The sequence below is a fragment of the Ambystoma mexicanum genome, chromosome 7q, assembly GCF_040938575.1.
Source record: "Ambystoma mexicanum isolate Mex_15411 chromosome 7q, UKY_AmexF1_1, whole genome shotgun sequence".
NCBI classification, from domain to species: domain Eukaryota; kingdom Metazoa; phylum Chordata; class Amphibia; order Caudata; family Ambystomatidae; genus Ambystoma; species Ambystoma mexicanum.
The window spans coordinates 354099477-354106895 of NC_090941.1; the positions used below are offsets into that span (position 1 = coordinate 354099477).

The 7419-nt window shown below is 43.4% G+C and overlaps 1 non-coding gene across 1 annotated transcript; it reads right to left on the reverse strand.

The window, feature by feature from the left end:
- Positions 1-372: 372 nt before the first annotated feature.
- Positions 373-479, reverse strand: LOC138528989 (U6 spliceosomal RNA). The gene has a single exon (XR_011284356.1). It is a non-coding gene; the product is annotated as a U6 spliceosomal RNA (small nuclear RNA).
- Between the last annotated feature and the right edge of the window lie 6940 nt (positions 480-7419).

Sequence of the window (7419 nt, forward strand, 5' to 3'; positions counted from 1 at the left end):
GGACGTCAGACCCTCGAAAGGCTGCAGACCGGAGAAGCGGACTGCCGTGGAATCATGATGCGAAGCACCCGGACCTTGAAGACCATCACTGTCGATGACCGCCGTCGCTGACTGGAGCTGCAGTGCTGCTTTGCCTAAGACATTTGATTCAAGGACTCCCTTGCTTAACACCATTGCCTGCTTTCATCCTGCTGGAGAAAGTCTTGGTCGTCGATGACCGAGGAGAATCTGCCGGTGGGTTTCCTGCCACCCAAAGACCTCAGAGAAGCCGATGAAGTACCAAGAGCCAGCCGTGGTCATGTCCTGAGCGCTGACGCCAGACACCGACGACCCAGTGCTCTTGCTGGGCAAAAGTTCTTCATAGACTCTTTTTTTTTCATGGAACGCTTCACGAATTTGCACGTCATCCTTGCACAGGAGCCATGCTAATCTTCTCTGTATTGTTCCAATTTTAGTATATGTGCTGCCGAAGCAAGCACTTCTTCATAGACTCTTTGCGGCAATGAACTATCATCCTTGAGGTATACCACACACCTCATCTTCACAGGATGTTCATGAGCTTTCATCAACGAGCACCGCAAGGATCGAAGCTGCTTCCCCAGTGGCAACATTCAACTTTTCTTCACCGAATCTCGATGACCTGTGGCTCCTGCCTTAAAGGAGTGCACTCAAGAAGGGCCTTTTCAACGACGCATTGAAGAACTCTACGAAACCAGGTACTTTGGGGTCGTGGAACCTTTTAGAAAGGAATGAAGACTATATTGAGAATAATTGGACTGGGCTTGTCAAGTTGCCCAGGTGGGGGGATCCTCGCACAGAACGGTCTCTAGGTAGATGGGGACTGTTCTGCCATTGCTAGATTTAATCTACTTTCTTTCTGTGTCTATTGTTGATTCATCTTATAATCTGATTTGTATGCCATATGAACTGTTAGCAGTTGATGCATTTCAAAGGAATCGATAGTTAAGAGTGGTACCACGTAGATCTGTATATATTTGCCATTATAGTATTGCCAGAGTACAAAGTGTGTTAATGTGATTGTGTATATAACTTGAACCTTATTTATATAAAGACTGTGTTTTCACCAACATAGTGTGTGGCCACCCCTTTGTGGGTGCTTGGAGACTACACTGCACTTAAGAACTAGCCCACATCACCTCCTGAGAGCTAAGCCTTGATTGCTCGCCACATTTTACCACTTAGAGAATCTTTTCTGGGGTACTCTGTGCTTCGACTCTCCGATATAGAGAGCAGGAGTGCAGATACCCCTCTCTAGTTTTTACACTGGTGGCAGTGGTGGGATGCTTATGGTTTTAAGAATCAGTGTGTAACCTTGCCACTTTCAAAATATCTACACATTGTTAAACTGAGGTTTAGTTGTGTACTAGATAACTACATTACAAGCAATGGAATCTATTGCAAATGGTAAATTGTCTAGGATGAGCTTAGAGGCTCTCCAGAGTTCTTGTGAAGCCAGGGAGTTAGACATTGAGGATACGTTTAGGGCTGAGCTGATAGCTGCCCTGGTGGACTACCAGACAGACTGTGAAACTATTGCTAAAGGGAGGGATGCAACCATTGAGGCCCCGACCCCTGGGGTTGTTATTGGATCTGATTATGGGAATGTCACCACTCCTGTGGCCTCTGTTCCAACCTCCAGCAATATTTCTACAGGGAATTCCTTAGAACTTGAATTATTAAGGCTTTGAATATAGAAAGTTGGAAACTGAAGTTGAACTTAAGAAAGAGGAGTTGGCACAGATCAAAGGTAAGGATCTTGAACTTACAAACAAGGACACTGAATGCCAGAAAATCCAGCTAGAGAAATCTACAGTGGACTTCAGTAAACCAGTTGAGAGTGTCAGGTCCCCAGGCACCAAGTTTATGAAAAATGTGGTTGTTGTGTATGTTCAGTGTTATGATATCCTCCAATGGATTGAAGTATTTGAGATGGCTTGTGTAATCCATGATGTTGATAAAAGAGATTGATAAATGAGATTGGGCTAAGCATTTCCTAAGCAGAGTGCCTCAGACTGGATATGACTGTATTCTGAAACTGAGTGTGGAAGAAAGGGGTCAGTATGAGTGCATGAAGTCTGCTTTTATTTCCAAGTTTGGCAAGACACCTACCCAATACCTTAACAGGTTCAGGGAATTTAACAAAAGAGAGAATCTGTCTTGGATTGACTGGGTGAGTGCTCCACATATGAACATGATGGGGTGGATTGATGGTTACAAGGTGAAAACTTTTGTTGAATTGCCCCACCTTTTGTTTTTTGAGCATTTTTCCGAAGCTTGTTCACCAGAGCTGCATCAGTATATTGCTGACCAGGCCATTTTAGATCCCTTTAAGCTTGCCAGGCTGGCTGACAAGTGGGTCTCCCACAGGGTGTCCCCTAAGGACTCCAGTGGGAAGGACAAGGACAAAGAAAAAGGGACCTCTCAGAAGTCTGAGGAGTCCCAGAAGCAATCACAGTCGGGTAAAACAAAACCTTCCTCTCCTAAAACCCAACAATCTAGTGGGGATAAATCCTATGTGGAAGGGAGTAAGAATAGGTGTCCACCGGCTGCAAAACACGGCTCCTAGTGGTTCCAGTACAGTACCCCACATTCCTGGAACTTGTTGGGACTATGGGGATCTAGTCCACAAGAAGTATGACACCACGTTTAAAGGTAAGGTGCTTGGAGTCCAGGCTGTCCTACCCTTACCCCATGCCTGATTTGGAGGCCTCTGTCCTGCCCTCCGCTACAGGGATCACATTCAGTGCTCCTGTAGAGCTTTCCCTTGTGTCACTTGGGGCCTGGGACCAGTACACAGAAGTACTGGCGGCAATCCAACAGAACACCTGCATGTTTTTGAAAAGTTTCCTCTTGAATGGCCACCCTTGTGTTGACTGTTCTGCCATTGCTTGATTTAACCTGCTTTCTTTCTGTGTCTATCGTTGATTCATCTTATAATCCAATTCATATGCCATATGAACTGTTAGCAGTTGATGCATTTCAAAGGAATCGATAGCTAAGAGTGGTACCAAGTAGACCTGTATATATTTGCCATTATAGTATTGCCAGAGTACAAAGTGTGTTATTGTGATTGTGAATATAACTTGAACCTTATTTATATGAAGACTGTTTTCACCAACCTACTGTGTGTGCATTCCTTTGTGGGTGCTTCGGAACTACACTGTACTTATGAACCAGCCCGCATCACCTCCTGAGAGCTAAGCCTTGATTGCTCACCACGTTTTACCACTTAGAGAATCTTGTCTGGGGTACTCTGTGCTTCAACTCTGCCATATAGAGAGCAGGACTGCAGATAACCCCCTCCAGTCTTTACAAGGACTCAGTCACAGTGAGGGCCTTTTACATGGGGCATACAATAAAGATTAGGCAAACACATTTGCCTGAACCCTGAACTGCATGGGTTTCACTGCATTTGGATGATTTATCTCTATCCAAACTTCTAAAAGAGACAGGGGACAGATTTAGGTTCAGTTTCTGGCAATTCATCCTGATTAAATGTTGTAGTAAGCATTGGGTTGAAGAGGTTAAACCTTTTTCTGCCAGCACACAATCAAATAGACAAGGTAAAAAAGTATTAGAATATGACAGAAGTTCAGAACATTTCCTGCCAGGGATGTTCAAGGAAAAAAATATCTGAATGACGGATGGATTGCACCTGGCTCTTTCTTTAATATAGGTCCAAAATTAACTCTTTGATGGCAGCTGATTTTTAAAATCTTTTTAATGAATGCAAAATTCAGAAAAATCATTACAAAAACAAATGTGTAGAGGATGCATATTTTATTTGCATTTCTTTGAGAAACACAGGTCACCTTATTCATAACGGTGGCCTACACATTTCTAGGGGGCTGTGCTACAGTACACATGATGCGCTGGCCAGACCCTTTGCCTACATTACTGTTAGGAGCATGTACGGCACTCCCTGAACTTATTGGGATCTCAATGTATATATAGGTTATGTGTTTTTTCCCAGGTACAGAGCTCAAAACATCTCACTCATACCTGTCTAAATGACATTCCTATAAGGAACATCAGAGTCTACATCCTGAATGCCTGACATGTGTCTGACTCAGCCTCAGCCTTACTGGCCTTTCTGAGGCCACTGACCTGCATCCATAAATAACTTAAATTGTCCCAGTTGAAGCCAACTCGGCAGGATGAAACTGAATGTGTCCCTAATGAAGACTGACTCTTCCCCAGCCTTATAGGCTTTCCGGAGATCTATGCATGTTATGAATTCCCTATATTGTATTGTTCTGAATGTGAATAATGAACACTATGGCAACTTCCTTATGATGAGCATATGACTGGCTCTGCTGGTCTCATTTACAACTTTCACACAAGAACTTGACTTACTTGATCAACTTCAGAAGGATGAAAGGCTGTTTTTTTCTTATCCAGATTCAAACCTGGAACCTTCCGGTTACACATAGCTCTCTGGGGTAGGTATATTCATCTAGTGAGATATCACAGTGTGGTATTTAATGTGTTGTCCTACTTGGATAACATTCACAGATGTACAGGACTCCAATTCGTTGCTAGCTCCCACACCAAGGATCACCCAACCGTTCCGCTCTAACTAACTTCTCTCTCTCTTCCTGAAGCCTTTTGAATTGTTTTGTACTTGTCTTTTTTCCTCCAATCAATCTGCCGGAACCTGTCCAAACCTTTCCCAAATATATTTGAAGATATATGGCTTAAAGTGGATTTGCCAAATTCAGGCTGGTAGTAAGATCTATGGGAACCCACGCATTTAACACAATCTTACTAAGAGCAGTTCATTGCCTCAACTCGCGGAAGTTATAGCACATGGTAGCCGTGCTACAAACCTTTCTCTTCACCTTCCAAATGGGTGTTGCTGCCTGGTAATCTGCATGAAGTGTCTATCTGACTGGACCTGCCAACCTCTATTTGACACTATGGGCCTCATTACACGGAAGGCAGTAGGGGATTACCGGCACCGGTAAGGGCACCGGTGCCGGTAATCCCCACCACCCTACTACGAGGTCCCTCAGCGGGTCCCGTCCTTAACCTTTGGTCAGACCACACGTTAAGGACAGGACCCTCTGAGGGATTCAGTGCAATAACGGTACCGCAAATTGCGGTACCGTTATTTGCTCCTTCCCGGAATGGGGAATTACCGGTCCCGCAAAGGTCGGAGTAGGCCGGTAAGTCCCTATTCCGGGAACCCAGCCTCCGACAGCGGTAAGGGGGTAGCCATGGCGCTAATAGCGCCATGGCTACCGCCTTCCGTGTAATGAGGCCCTATGCTACCATTTCACCTCATATATTTCTATAGACGTGTCAAGCTCTGCATTAGCCTAATCTCTGCCTGTACTCTTGTTACTGAGTCCAACATATTCCAACTGTATGCTTGACAACTTCTTGCTTTATGAAATTTGTAACGCTCTTCACCTCTGTTCTAGATAGTCAACCTGGCTTGTCCTGAGCATTTGACTGTATTTTTGAAAATCGAATCTGGATGTTTTTTGATTCTGATGGATTTAGTCAAATGCTGAATTTTGACTGTATTTTTGAAAATCAAATCGTGTTGCTCTACATCCTCAGAGTGTGCTAAAAAGCAAGACTCTGTCAATGTATGTAATTGAAATCAGAGTACTGTTTCTAAAATACTGTTGTGTCAACAGGTAGGCCTTTTACGGAGCAATAAAAGACTCAGTGAGCCTCATCACGAGTGGGTCATATCCCGGCGGTAAATCTGCTGGGATAGCGCTCAATGCAAATAACGTTACCGCAACTCGCCGGATCCCTAGTTGTGGCAATGCTGTGAATCCTAATTTTTTCAACAATCCATGGGAATCTTTGGGGGATTTTCAGCACAATTACTGCAGCGCAGATTTTGCCATGGTAATTGCAGCAAAAATGGGTGGAAAGTCGTCCGATTTACCTCAAACTCAGCTGAAGGTAGTGCTGACGACTTTCTGTCGTACTCATAGTTGGGCAGAGCGGTAATGCAGCGGTAATAGCCTTACTGCTGCATTTTTACCACTCTGCCCAACTTGTGATGAGGCTCACTAGTGATGGGCAAACAAACACAATGGCTGTTAAGCTTTGAGTTTTTAGATGAAATAAGAAGGACCAGTGCTTGAACTCACATGTGCTAATGTGTATAGCGGGGGTGAAAGCAGAGAGCAAGGTGCAAAGAGAAGGTGGGGAGGAGTGTAGAGATGTTCGCATTTCTCAGTCTCCTCTACGCATGGTCATTCTTCTAGTGAATAAGTTCTGCATTGCAACAAGTTTGGGGCCTGGGCATCCATTACAGGGTGCTAGTGGAACATCAAGCATCGGAGATGAGAACTGTGATACACTGTTGATGGGTCGATATGTCAGACCTCTGCGCGGACCGCTCGGACTCCCATTGGTTGAAAAGTGGGTGTGGGCAGTGGAGCAGGTAGGAAAGTGGGGAAGTCTGATCTGTGTACTTCTTCGTGGAAAAAGCATCACACAAATCTGATATATTTAAATTAGGGACTAATTAGCATTCAGAAGCGATGATGAAAGTCCATGCCTGGCTCCTAATAATACATTAATGTGATTGGCCTTGTAGTACATTTGTTGTGTTCTGTAAAGCATTAGTAAACAGCACACAAACGCATTACTGAGGAGAAAACGCTAAATATCATTCCACCTCCAATTGTTGACAAACAACTTGTATGATCTAATACCACAGCTTTATTTTGCATTAAAAAATGTGCAGTAAAATAACTCACAAAAGATATTCTGCAGGTCATGTCATTATGCATTCCCCTTATTTAACTGTTAATTTCCTATGTGTCTATTTATTTATTATTTAAATATATGTATTCAGGATATGTTTGCATTAACAAAATTTTCATCATTGCAGTATTTTGCCAACGTCATACAACATGTCAAATAGCATATAATAAACCTACCCTGGTAAAATCCCACCCAACTCCCTCCCCCTGCCAAATACACCTATACATCAAGTATACAGCACATACAATACAGTTGGCACAATGTTAACTACACAATTATCTTGACTAGAAAACCAGATCATCATGGACAATCTGATGTAAATATCAATGTACTATCCTTGTCCTCAAGGAGGTTTGTTGTCCGAGGGGTTCAGCAGTCCACCCTACGCTCATACTACTAACTCAGACTCACATCCTAACCTAAAGTGTTTCAATGTATAGGTTGTTTTATTACCTTCTTCTGTTATCCTAAACGTTTTTACTGTAGCCTTGTACAAGAAATTTGACAAGCTGTCTGTAACCTCGCCGTGATACCCAAGGGTCTGGGCGTGTAACAAGTGAAATAAATAAATAAACACAGCCCATTCTGTTCTGTTTGTAATATTCACGTTTGTATATACAGCCTTCAATCTGATAAAAAAAAACACCAGTTCTGCTCCAG